Source organism: Candoia aspera, chromosome 7, assembly GCF_035149785.1.
Source record: "Candoia aspera isolate rCanAsp1 chromosome 7, rCanAsp1.hap2, whole genome shotgun sequence".
Taxonomy (NCBI): Eukaryota; Metazoa; Chordata; class Lepidosauria; order Squamata; family Boidae; genus Candoia; species Candoia aspera.
The window spans coordinates 31,928,370-31,942,473 of record NC_086159.1 but is presented as its reverse complement, the minus strand read 5'-3'; positions in this window follow the sequence as shown (position 1 = coordinate 31,942,473).

Genomic DNA, 14,104 nt, shown 5'->3' with positions numbered 1-14,104 from the left:
ATTTTATTTTATTTTATTTTGGCGCCACCCAAAAACAGAGTGACTCTGGGCGGCTCACAGTATAAAACAGAATACAGATACAGTAACATAAAATTACAGTAAGAAAAATAACACATACTCCTTTCCCAAAACACAGTTACCATATCTTGTCCTCAACCAGCTTCAGCGGCGTCTAGATTCGTGCGTCCACATTGCTTCCCTGCGCCTTTCTTACGAGCATGAACTTGGGTTCAGGCTGCACTGCAGCACTGAGAAAACCTGCTCGTGGGAGAAATGCTATTAGCAAAACTTTCACAGTCACTGTTAGTATATACAGTATTTATGGGACAGAAATACATGTGTACTACCACATGGCAGGACCTGATTTTATGACCAATTTTACGATGGTCATTAAGCAAACCATGGGTGGTTAAGCAAATCCGGCTTCCTCAATGGCCGTTTTTTGCCATTTTTTGCTGGAAACTGGCAAAGGAACAAAAGGCAAAGAAACCTGCAAAACAAGGTTGCAAATCGCAATCATGTGACTGCGGGACACTGCAACCAGTTGTAAACGTGAGCCAATCGCCAAGCACCCGAATTGCAGTCATGTGACTGTGGGGGTAGTAGAACAGTCGTAAGTGTGCGTACAGGTAGTAAGGCACTTTTTCCAAGGCTGTTGTAATTTTGAACTGTCATTAAACAAATGGTCATAAGTTGAGGACTACCTGTAAAGCTAAATAGGATACATCAACTTAGCAGGGGAAATGGAACATTTATACTTTTCAAAGGTAAGCTATGAAAAGCAGTTTAATGTTCTTAAAGTCTGACCATCAAGAGATTGGGATTTATTGTGACTTCTGGGGGAGTCATGGTAAACTAGCACATCTCGGAGTGAGCTGAGATGACTGCGACAAAGACTGAAGAACCAGCAAGTAGACTGGTTCTATGGAACCTCTGAATAAGGAGAGGATGGAAGATTACCCACATGTACTCTGCATAACTGCTCCTCATGAGGAGACCTCAGGACAGCAGTCTCCCGCAGGCTTGAGCACTGGGAGACAAAGGGAACAGCCGTCAATCTAACAATCACGGCAGAGCCTTTTAAAGGACACTGGGTTCACTAACCTCACTTTGTAATTTCTTTCGGAAATTTCCTATTTAACTGCCTTAAGGCTACAGTTAGTCCTTGACCTACAACCATTCATTCAGCGATTGTTCAAAGTTACAACGGCACTGAATGAATGGTGGTTATGACCGGTTCTCAGAGTTCCAGCCATTCCAGCACCCCCACAGTCACGTGATTGTGATCTAGGTGTTTGGCAATCGATTCGCACTTAATGACTGATTGCTGCGCCCTGGCAATCATGTGATTGCCATTTGCAATCTTCCCTACAGGCTTCCCCAGAAAGTCAGTGGGTAAGCCAGCATGGAAGATTGCAAGTTGCTGGGGTAAGTCTCCCCCACCTGCGGATCCTTGTGCACTCTTGCACACCCTCCCTGACCCATGCCGCACATTCACACACCCTCTTGTATGCTCCCTGACCCTTGCCGCACCTCCCCCAAACCCCCATGCAACTTCTTGCCAGCTTCCCCACTGACTTTAGTTGTGGGAAGCTATCAGGAAGTTGCCTCTCCTAACAACCATGGGATTCTGTTAACAATGGCAACTGGGATTGCAGGGACTGCCGTTGCTAAGTGATGCAGTTGCACTTTATGACTGCATTGCTTAGCAATGAAAATTCCAGTCCCAATTGTCATAGTTGAGGACTACCTGTATTAGAGATCTTCAGAACAACAAGTTTGAAAAGCCACCTGTTGGGTTTACCTTAATTCTTGAACAAAAGAAAAATTAACTATAAGCTTAAGAATTTAAAGAATTGGAAATAAATGGCAAAAAGCTAAATAAGACTTTGATCCAAGAAAGTTATAAATTAATTAAGGGTCCAGATAAATTTTGAATATTACGACATGTGCTATAGGTTTTGGAAATAGTTATGTAAGTAAACAGCCTTTTGTGGGAACTAAACTGTTTTGTCTATCCTAAGTCATAACAGAGATTTGAGACTTTATGATTTCAGAAATTGGAAACTGGAGGGGACTAAAGATTCTAGGCCAAAAAGGGAAAGAAAAAAAATGTGAAATCTTGGATAGTTTTTGATTAGCACTGGGATTTACAAAATGACACAAAATGTTATGACATTTGAAATACTCCAGGAGATTTTTGAAAAATGGGATCAGAAATTTGCAGCTACGATGTCAGTAATTGTATCTGCTTATATGCATAGACTATATCCAAAAGATGTTAACAAAGGAATGACAGATATGAAACAAATTTGGCCTGATGTAGAAATATCAGAATCAGAAATACTGGGTAATAAAAAAAGCATGGATTATAAGACAGAGAAGGCAGCTAAAAGAAAATTGTTAATGTTTTCTACTACAGATTAAGGTTACTATGGTAACTAATCATTTTGGCCGGGTGCAGAGGTTGAATTCAACTGTCCCCTTTTCAGATGTTGATTTTTGTACCTGGGGGAAAACTTGCCTTGGACTTGTTTTAGTTTCTGTTTCCTTTCTGTGTAGGCATGTAGCTGCTCTGAGCTGCCTGCAAGAATGCAGAAGACTTTTAAATATGTTTTGCTTTCTGTAAATAAATCATTTTTATAGAAATGCCTGGTATGTGACTTTCTGATCTCTCCTGGGCCAAAGGCTTCCCTAGCAATCTGCCAACAGGTTATGGGCCCAGTAAACAGCCCAGTAAGCCCAGTAAAACCCAGAGAGAATAGAGAGATCAGCTCCACATCTCATGCACAATTTAAAGGCAGGTAGCAAAGACCTGTGAAGATTTTCTTTGGAGCCGCCTGGAGATTTTCCAGCAACTGCCGGTCTACAGGACAAAGAAGCCAGCTGAGGTGACTTGCAAAAGAAGGAAGAAGCCATGGCTACCTCCCAGTCCTCAGCGATGCCTTTGGAGCGCCTATCAGAGACCAACTATTTGAATTGGGCCCTGAAGATGGAGATGTATCTTCGCAGAGAGAATCTTTGGCTGCCAATTGGTGAGCAAACCTCCCAAAATCCCAGTGCTGAATGGCTGAGACAGGATAAGCGGGCTAGAGCCACCATTATCCTGGGAGTTGAGGACAATCAGCTAGTCCACGTGCGAGGTATGCAGTCTGCAAAGCAACTTTGGGACGCTTTAAGAGACTTGTATGTAAAGGCAACAGCAGCGAGTAAAGTTACCCTGACAAAAAAGCTGTACAAAGCTTACCTTGCAGAAGGAGATAGCCTTCCTGAGCACCTGCATTATATTCAGCAGCTGTTTGTTGAGTTGCAGGAGAGAGGAATGGAATTTACACCTCTCACAAAATCCTATATCCTCCTGTCCTCACTAAATGAAACGTGGGACTCACTGATTTGTACCCTGGAGGCTATGCCTGAAGCAGACCTCACCCCATCGTATGTTACACAGCGCTTACTCGCTGAATGGGAGAAGAGAGAGGAAAGATCCCCCCCCCCATCTCTTCTGGAAAGCTGCAATACCAGAAAACAAGGGAAAAGAAGGGAAAGGAAGCTGAGGCCACAGCGCTAGCCAGCCAGTGATGCTTCACTTGTGGTTCAGCTGGACATTTGCAGAAAGACTGCCTTGAGACCCAAGAGTAGAAAGACAGAGAAGAAGAACACAAGGGCAACACAGAAGAAGGCTCTTCAGATAACCCAAATTGCACAGGTTGCTGAGAAGGGTAATTCTGATGTATGGGTGTTAGATTCTGGGGCCAATTGTCATTTATGTAATTGTAAAAGCTCTTTTGTGTCACTGTCTAAAACTGAAAGACAAAGTGTATCTTTGGCTGATGGGTCTGTGACCAAAATTATGGGACAAGGTGACTTGTATTTATCCTGCTTGGGAGAAACTGTAAAAGGTGTGTTGTATGTGCCAAATTTACAATCAAACCTTTTATCTGTGGCACAATTGGCTGCAACAGGGTATGTCATAACATTTAAGAAAAATGGTTGTGAGATACGTAAAAATGGGAAATTGTGTGCTACTGGTATATTAAAAGACTGTACATTGTACATTGTGCAAAATGCAAGGAAGCCAAGCTGCAAGGCTGCAGTTGGCAACACACCATATCATGACCAATGTGTACACCTGATGCACAGGAGATTTGGTCATGCTAATTTCAAGTATATAGCACAAATGCCACAGCTGTGTGCTGACCTAAAGATAAAACCCTGTGACAAATACTTAGACTGTGTAGTTTGCAAAGAATGCAAAACACTAAAAGCTCCTGTGAGTAAGCACAGTGACAGAGTTACAACTAGACCTTTGGAAATTGTACACTCTGACATTATTGGTCCTTTTGCTCCAAGTCTTGGACAAGCAAGGTATGCAATGACCATCATTGATGATTTCTCAAGATACACATTTATCTATATCTTAAAACATAAAGATGAGGCATTTGAGAAATTTAAAAGTTTTGTGACATGGGCAAATAGAAAATTCCCTAGGCCTGTATCTGCACTCCAATGTGATAGAGGAGGAGAGTACCTTTCTCACAAATTCAAACGGTTCCTAGCAGACAAGGGGATAGAACAAATTCTTTCTAACCCTTACACCCCTCAGCAAAATGGTGTTGCTGAAAGAAAGGGCAGAACCTTGCAAAATGCGATGGAATGCATGCTTAAAGATTCACATTTATCTTTTAAGTATTAGGGAGAGGCAATATCTACTGCCTGTTATGTACAAAACAGATTGTATAACTGTGATTCAGGACACTCCATTCCATTTGTTTTATGGTGTGAAACCAAAGGTAAACCATCTTAGAGTGTTTGGTAGCACTGCTTGGGTTCATATTCCAAAACAACAGAGAAGGAAAGGAGGCCCCACAACAAAGAAAGCCATCTTTGTTGGCTATGAACAAAGCCAAAGGAGCTACAGGTTCATAATGGAAGAGAAATTAATAATTAGCAAAAGCGCTTCTTTTGCTGAACAAAACTGGGGGAGATTAAACTCTAGCTCTCCAGTTGATCTGACCACCACAAGAGAACAGCAAGGACTTGCTGATGGTGATCTTTTGCCTGATGAGGACATTAAATCAGAAAAGAAAACTGCAGATCTGTCTGATGAGACAGATGCTTCTCAGGAAAGTGATAGGAGTCAAAATTTAAGCCCTGTATTACCTCACAGATCTCAGAGAAGTAATAAAGGCGTTCCTCCATCACGTTTTCAGGCTGAAACAGTAAAGGCTTTTCACATATTCACAGAACCTGAGTCTTTAGAACAAGTGAATGCTTTACCACCTGAGATTGCACAAAATTGGCATTCTGCCGTGCAACAGGAGTTAGCATCCTTGAAAGAAAATAAAACATGGAAACTGGTAAATCTACCTCCCAATGAACGCTGTCTAGGTTGTAGGTGGGTTTTCAAACTGAAAAGGGATGCTGATGGCAAAATCCAAAAATATAAAGCAAGGTTGGTTGCAAAAGGGTTCACTCAAAGGAAAGATTTAGACTTTGACAAGACTTTTGCACCAGTTACTAAAGGTGAAACAATTAGATTACTGTTAAAAGTTGCTGCACTGAAAGGAATGTCAGTTCACCACTATGACATTCAGACTGCATTTCTCTATGGTGATTTAGACCACAAATTATACATGCAGCAACCCCCTGGCTATGAAAAAGGGGAGAATTTAGTCTGTGAACTGCAGAAGTCAATCTATGGGTTAAAACAAGCTGCTGGATCCTGGAACCAAAAATTAGATGAAAAATTGCAGAATTTTGGTTTTGAAAAAGGAAAAGCAGATCCATGTGTATATATGAAGAAAGACAAACAAGGCTGTATTGTCATGAGTGAGGATGGCGAGTAGGGGGCTCCCTTCCAGACTGTTAAGCGCATGCGTAGCACTGAGGAATTGGTGAGCCATTCCAAGAGGCACAGATTGGGACCGCCTTAACCTGCGGGGTTTATATGGCTGGGTTTTCCCACGTTTGTTCAGTTTGTTAGGATTACTGTTATGTATTAGCAATAAAACATTAGAGACCAGTTCCCTGTCTCAGAGTGTTTCCTGGGAGTCAGGACAGTATGTGCATTTATGTTGATGATTTGCTGCTGTTCACACCAACAGAAAAAGGCTTGATTTTGAAGCCTGCATGAAAAGCCATTTCATATTAAAAAGCCTTGGAATTGTGACAAATTACCTAGGTTTGGAAATACACAGGGAGAAGGATGGTAGCTTTCTGTTAAACCAATGTAGTAAAATTCAAAAGCTCTTAGAGGATTTTAACATGCAAGACTGTAAACCAGTCTCTACTCCGATGATAACAGATTTTCAGAAAGATATAGGAGAAACTCATTTAACTGAGGCAGAGAAATATAGATCTGCAATTGGAAGTTTACTGTACATTGCAAATCATTCTCACCCAGATATCTCAAATTCTGTGGCCATTTTAAGTAGACAGGTAGAGAAGCCTACATCTACTGGAAAAGCAGCATTGAAGAGGTTAATGAGGTATTTGCAAGGAACAAAGAATTATTGCCTGAAGCTAAATGCCTCTGGAACCAAGAAATTGCAGGCTTTTGCCGATTCTGACTGGGGAGCAGATGTCAGTGACAGGAAATCCACTTCTGGGATTTTAATTCAATTTGCTGGATCTAGCTTAGGCTGGCATTCTAGAAAACAAACACTTGTTGTTCTTTCCACTGCAGAAGCAGAGTTTTATTCTCTAACACAAACCTGTAATGAGGTATATGGTTTAAACATTTGTTAAAAGACATAGGCATGGAAGTGAACCAGCCTATAACTGTTTATGAGGATAATCAAGCTTGCATTGCTATGGCAAAATCTGAAGCCTACAAAAATAGAACAAAACATATAGATATTAGATATCAATATATCAAAGATATGATAAGCAAAGGAGAAATAATGTTAAAATATTGTGAATCAAAAGACGATTGCTGATATTTTAACCAAACCTCTTGCTGTACCAAGACACAAAGAGTTAACAAAGCAAATTGGTTTGCATCTTGTTCTGTAGTATAAAAAGGGGAGTGTTAATGTTTTCTACTACAGATTAAGGTTACTATGGTAACTAATCATTTTGGCCGGGTGCAGAGGTTGAATTCAACTGTCCCCTTTTCAGATGTTGGTTTTTGCACCTGGGGGAAAAACTTGCCTTGGACTTGTTTTAGTTTCTGTTTCCTTTCTGTGTAGGCATGTAGCTGCTCTGAGCTGCCTGCAAGAATGCAGAAGACTTTTAAATATGTTTTGCTTTCTGTAAATAAATTATTTTTATAGAAATGCCTGGTGTGTGACTTTTCTGATCTCTCCTGGGCCAAAGGCTTCCCTAGCAATCTGCCAACAAAAATGACCCAGGTAAGGGCTTTCTCCTGGATAGATAAAAGAAGTTGGTTAAAGCTTTGAAAATTAAAGTGGAAATACAAATGACATACCAAGATAATATCCTGGATAATGACTTTTTATGGGACTTACAAAAGAGGTTTGCTAAAGCCTTGAAGAAGCCTTTGGCATGGAAAAAAGAAACATGGAAGAAAAATCAAATCCTATGACAATATTTGAATGAATTAAAGATCAAGATTGTCAGAAGCCTATGAAATGCATCTCTTTGGGGCTATCTTTTGCTGACTGGAGATCCAAAGAACAGCCACTCTTTTAAATCTGTCCCCAGCCTTCCATATCTCAGAGTTTCAAATTCAAAAGCACTGACTCTTCAGTACGTCATGATCTTTTAATCACAAATGGGTGTAGAGAGTTATGGATTTACTCTCTTCGTCTATCCTCTGTCTATTTATGAGATTGCTAATCTGAGGTCACTACTTTCTGCCTTTTTTCCAGGCACATATGCACAAAGCACATGCTTTTGGACTGTTAGGATGTAGCCTTGCTGCTAAGCTTTGCCTATATAATATTTATTTATGGTTTAATTAAATTATTAAATTAATTATTATTATCCTGTAAATAAATCTCCTTTCTGTTATATTTATAAGATCTGCTTCTTTAATCAAGATTCAGGTCATATTCCTGATCTCAGGAACACTCACATGCACCCAGAGAATGCTTCAATTCTAACACCATAGAAAGTACAGAACACAGATTCTTGCATATGAATAGAGTTACTGCATTCTGTAGAGCCAGTGTGAGGGTTCAATTTTGCCTGAAGAGGAACTGCATGCTGCATTAATTAATAGGCTGATTATAGTACTTAGGTATTAAAATCAGCCTATTTCTTCTGTCCATCTAAACTGCAATATTAAACACACAATTGAATAAATACAGGATTTCACTGTTTATTATTTAAGTCATTTAACTCTATTTGCATCAAGATTGAAATGTTTAAATTGCATGTATGTAAAATAATTTATAAATACATTATCAAAGCAATACACTTCAGAAGTTGTTAATTGCTGAAATGTATTTATGTAGGAATGGTAGAACAGCTGTATTGCCAGTTTTTATTAGCTTCCATGTACAACCTATTGCTCTTCCCACCCAGACTTGCTTCTTTTTTCTCCCATTCTCCTGAGACTTGGAAACTAGAGTGTTGGTTAGCAGAAATCCTGGTTTCTGGAGGCAGCTCTGTACACTTATCTATTCTGATAAACAACTGCCATTAGTGAAAATTCTTGTTAAATTTACTATTGGAAATAATATTTGTTACTAACTTATAGCCCAGATAATTGATTAAATTATTTAATTAGTATAAATTATCTAATTATTAAAGTGATCAAAATGGATAAAAAATTAATACTCTGCTAGGTACAAACTGAAGATTTGAAAAAGAAAGGAGGAATGATATAAAAGTATAACATTCATTATTGGGGAAATTAATTATTTGGGAATTATCTGAGTATGAAGAAAGAACTGGTGAATTATTATTATTATTTTTTTTGCTCTGATCCTGCCCCATACAAAGTTCAGGACAGTGGCATACAAGACTGTCCTTGCCCACCCCGCAAGAGGTTATCCACCCCTGTGTCATATATTCTCAAGATTCTGAGAAGTCTTTAGAGGTCTCTTTCACACCTAAGAGAACAATGTTAGCCCACAAATAAGAGAGCCTATCTCTTAAAGTGCCTAAGGTCACTCCCCCAGTTTAGGGCTAAAATTAGGTTTAAACAAAGTCCATCACTTTGTTTGTTATGCTGAATAAATATATCCAAAGCAGCAAATATGATTTTCTTCTGAGGTTCAGTGGCAACCTGTAGAGAATATTTTTGTCATATAAGGCATGAGAAAATATTTTGTGCATTCAGGAAACAAATCGCTTTCTCAGGGTTGAATTCAAGGTATGTAATATGTTACAAGTACTGGCTTTTTAGTCCCATACTATCAAGAAAGGATCCCTAACAATGTACTGCTAGCACATATAAACAAGCCAATAACTCAGCCATATCTTCGTATCAAGACTATTCCATTGTAGATTTCTATATTTGGTTCTGGGAATCCTGGGTAACATGCATAATTTACACTGAAATCCTATGTATGGCTACTTGCAATAAGTGTCACTTTTCAAATATATTTTTATAGGAAATTATTTTTTTCTTTAAGAAAAATATTTTCTTATTTTCTCTTTACCTTATATATTCTGCTTCAGGACTTAAAACCTTGTCAACCTCATACTTATTTGTTCATTAAAAAAAACAATAATAAGATACCTCCATCTAAGATGAGGTTGATATTATTATCTTCTTCTGAGGATTTCCTAATGGATTGGCCACTGTTAAAGAAATAATCACAGATTCTTCATAGGTGAGAAAATAATGGAATTCAGCTCCAGAACTTTTTATTTGGAGGAGTTAATCATCTGTCAGAGCTGCAGTATAACTGAAAAGCCCTCCTTCCACTGGCAACTTTAGGCCTTTGAGTTATCCTACCGTTTGGAGCAGATTATTATACAGTATAGGAAATTGGAGAATTAGGAAAACAATTAAGCAGAGCCTATTTCCTATTTCATTTTAACAATTTAAATAGTAACCGTTGTGCAGAATTATTGGAGTTCCAATTAAAACCTGAATGCTGCATCTGAGAACTTTACATGTGAACACAGTTTACACGTTGAACATTTCTAATTGGAAACAAACCCTTAGTGTTCAATGGTCCTGGAGTTTTTACATATGAGTTTTCTACTCTTTTTTATTTTTTTGTGTACCAATTATTTCAAAGGCATCATTTGAAATTGCTCAACTGAATTTTGGAAGAATCTGTCAGCATTGATTGCTATTTTTTATTGATGCAATTTATATTGGTCCTATTTAGACATTCTAATTATTCACAAGTTGAGAGAATATATAAGCTTGCCAGACACTAGAAATATATATCTCTGTTTCTCTCTTTTTTCAGTGCCTTCAAGTCAGTCTTGACTCCTGGCGATTGCCTTGGACAAGTCCCTGCAGTTTTCTTGGCAAGATTTTTCAGAAGTGATTTGCCATTGCCTGCATACTACACAATAATTTATAGATTTTGCAAACTTCAAGGTTTTACAAAATGAATTGTCACACAAGATTTGCATTCATAACATTTAATTATGATGTCATTTAGAATCCCTTTATTTTTAATTAGCAATGTGCTTTTCATATTAGGATTATATACAGAGCAAGAGACATCCATTTTGCTTATAATCCAAAATATTTTTATATGCTAATTTTTCTAACTCAAGTTAGAAATCAAACATTTGGATTTCAATGTCATTTATCTGTTATCTCATTTTCATGCTTGGCTCTGAAAGCATTAAAAAAATTGCCAAAGCTTTTCTCTCTAGACAAGAGCAGTTGGACTTCCAGCTGCTTAATTTCCAGATTATATCTGTGTTACTCCCAGGGCCAATTTGAATGGTAGTTGTTCTCTGAAAAGAGCAGATGTGGAGTCAACTGTAGTTTAGAGTAGCCACAAAAATGTTATATGTGAACTAGAAACATGTGGGTCTTATCCATATATTTAAGTGGATTCTGTTGTATACATACCACAGAATGAACTCTTTGAAGTTTGCTTCCAACATGTATATATACACACTTATTTTTTCCAAGGAGTTATGAATAGAGATCAGATCCTCCACAAACGACCTCCAAACTGGAACGTATATTGCTATATACAAACTGCAGAGTATAAAAATTATCAGATTTGCCATGATTCTTAAGCCCTCAATCTACCAGCAAATAATAGGTCATTTCTGTGTCTTTGTGCTGTGGGGATGGTTTTGTTTTCATTTCATAGAAAAATCAGGTAACTCTATACCTTGAATTCCTGATTGGTGCTATGTTGCCATTGGGAAGTGCTGCAGTACAGTAGAGAAAGACAAGAGTAATCTTCCATTTGAAGGTAATTTGGGAAGATTCTGTGGGAAAAGTATGGTTATATATTTTATCTATAATACCTGATTTGCTTACCTTCCTGCCATTTTATTAAAATAGCCTGCCTCCAGATATATGAATGAAATAATTTGTTTGTTTATGAGATTTATAAACTTCTTCACTCCATAAGATTCTAAGGCAGTTCAGGTCCTTCTGACTATTAACTTAGAAGTGAGGTGAGTAGCTATTTGATTGCTGGTCTTGGCTGAGGTTGTCAATGCACTTGTTTCTAGTCATTCTCTCCAACTATTTCTATACTACTTCTTTAGCTTTTTGAGAGTAAGGAAGAGTTGAAATAATCTGGAGCACTGTCCAATGCAATTTTGCCAGAGAATAAGGGAACCTTATGTCATGGGACTTTTCCTATAGAAAAAAACTGAGTCTGTTTTAGGATGTGCAGCCAGTAATTTTACATTTAAGCAAAATAATCTTATTCTTTTCCCTACAAGAATCCCATTTGTACTCATGAACCATTGCTTTGTTTTGTTTTTGTCAAACCTTCAGAAATTAAAATGAAAGGGATATAAAAAATAAATTACAGCTCTTAGTTGATTTCATCTAAAAATATTCATTAATGTTTTTTTAATCGTGCCCTGCACCCAAGAATGTTTTTGCTTGGATGAAGAGCCATTTTGACTGAAGAGCAAAATGAAAAAAACACTTAAAGGAACAAGTATATTTTAATATTTTCCAGGTGGTCCACGTAAAGATTTGGTTTGAACATAATGCCAGTGTATCCTTTTTAATTAAAGGTTTACTTAATAAATCACAATGCATAGGGTTCACATTATACCCTGACCTAAAAACAAACAAGTAAGAGTTTGTCAGAACATGATGAATATGAATCCAGTCATAGTTAAATCCTACCATTTGATGGGCCAGAAAGTAGATTCTTATAATTACATCAGTTTGTCATTGTCCTAGTGCTGAACTTATATTTCAGTAAAAACAAATGTCAAATAGAAAAAAAGAGATATTAAATCCCACCATACTGTCTTAAGTTTGTATACTAAGTTCTATAAGCTATGAGTTTCAAAGATAACCATATTCATTAAACAAAAAGCTCCAAATCTTATGCCCTATGATTATTGGCAGATTTATTGAAGATGATCCTTTAGATCTATGAAGTGATCCTAGAAAATGCAAAATATTTTTATTATATAAAATATAATTTTATTTATAAGTTTATTATAAAATTTAATTGAAAATTTAAGAATTTATAAAGTGATTCTAAAGGACATAGGGATGCTTGCTCCTAGATATGTCATCTGCAAATGTCCCCCAACCTGATTCTTCTCCACCCTGATGGGTAGGGACTGAAACTTCAGGATTTTCTGCCCCATAAACCCTTGGGCATGCTGGCTGTAAATTAGGAAATTGAATTCCAAATATATCTGGAAGGTATCAGTTTAAGAGCTGCTCAGATATATCACATTCTGAATAATATTTAGCAGCAATACTACTGTTGAAAATATTATTATTGAGTAATAATATATACTTAGAATAGACATAGCCGCAGCTGGAGTAAATCCAGTTGTATATTTTAGCATCTTGCAAGAAGACTAGATTCATTTGTAGTTACAATTTTAGGAATAAGAATGCAAAAACTTGGCCTTCTTTAGTGCAGAAGGGGAAAACATGACTGGGGAGGATATAACAGCATTTCTGAAATATCTAAATATTGCTGCAGTGGGGGCAAAGGTAAGGGGAAGAAGAGAATGTTTACAAGGAAATGATAAGCAGTTGAGATTGCGGTATAATTGAACAAAAAGTAGAGAGGAAAACGTTCTCCTTCCCTGATTTTATTAAGCAAGAGGAATTTCTGTTGTGAATTCCATATAACAAACAGTGTCCTTGCTGATAAATTATTATTAATAACCTCTTTTTATGTAGTGCTATATGTAATATTTACAGACAGGAGGGTAGATGGATTAAGAAAAACTAACCTTTAAACCAGCAGGTGGTGCCTCTGATTCTTGCTGGCTCCCTTTTTTGTAGATCTTTATATTCTCCAAAACCTTCTGCTTTTACCAGTGCTGGGAATATATACATATAGTCTATGAGAAATATAATCAGCTTGAGTATCTTTAATAAAGCTTTATAAAACAACAGTGGATATGCCTGTATGGACATGAACAATACTATTGGATAGGAGCTGTCAAGAATAAAATATTTTACACACAGTTTATGCCATTCTGATATTAACATCTCAGATATAATATGTATTTTGGGGGTAGTAGAGAAGGGGGAAATTATTTCAGAAGCCAAACAATGGAAAATATTTTGCATAATGGTCAGATCAATGGAGTACGGCAATAGCTTCTTTGTGGTTGTTAACCTTCCTCAAAACTCTACACTGAATACTTCCAGACAAGACTTTTTATTGTGCTATCACCCTGCCTCATCAATGCTTCATACAATTAGTTGCCCCAGAGACATAAAAAACAAAGGATAACATGCAAGATTTTTTACTGATATATTGGCTTTTCTATACATTTTAGAGTTCCTTGGATAATTACTAATTTTGCTGTTATTAACTAACCCAGCCAATCAACATTGCCTCATTGTAGGCAAATCATTGTTTTGTAGGATGGTTAAGAATGTACACTTATTTTCTTCAGTTAATTATGTAGTTTATGAAGCATCCTATTAAGGCAAATTTCCGATTATATCTCCTTCTGGTAGTTTTCTAAGTTCTTCCCTAATTTATTAGAAGAATATTAGCACAGTATTAATGCATACTGCTCTAGATAATTAAGA